Source organism: Henckelia pumila, chromosome 3 (genome assembly GCF_033568475.1).
Source record: "Henckelia pumila isolate YLH828 chromosome 3, ASM3356847v2, whole genome shotgun sequence".
NCBI classification, from domain to species: domain Eukaryota; kingdom Viridiplantae; phylum Streptophyta; class Magnoliopsida; order Lamiales; family Gesneriaceae; genus Henckelia; species Henckelia pumila.
In genome coordinates this window covers 407,209-407,622 of record NC_133122.1, presented here as the reverse complement: position 1 = coordinate 407,622, position 414 = coordinate 407,209, and positions in this window count along the sequence as shown.

Genomic DNA, 414 nt, shown 5'->3' with positions numbered 1-414 from the left:
AATATCAGCAGCAAAATATCAATAGGGTTTAGATTTTAGGGGTTAGGGGTTTAGGGTTTAGGGTTTAGGGTTTTTTTTTTTTTTTTAAAAAAAAAAACACCGCCGGAAGCGGGGGGGTTAGGCAGACCCCTACCTGTATATAAACATAAAAAAGCGATACAAATAAAACCTAAAGGAGGAGGGGGACTAGGCCAAGACCTCCCCAAAAGGCTATACAAAGGTAATACGAACATCAGAACAGCTAGGATATCAAAAAATATACAACCAAAGCATCCCTAGGAAATAAGTATAAACAAATAATATCAAAGATAGCTAACTAAGTCAACGTCAGCAGTCATCGTGGGCAGCAAAAGCTAGAAGAGAACCACAGCTCGGCCCAGCAAAATCAAAAACGGACACTGAGGCGCGAAGAGT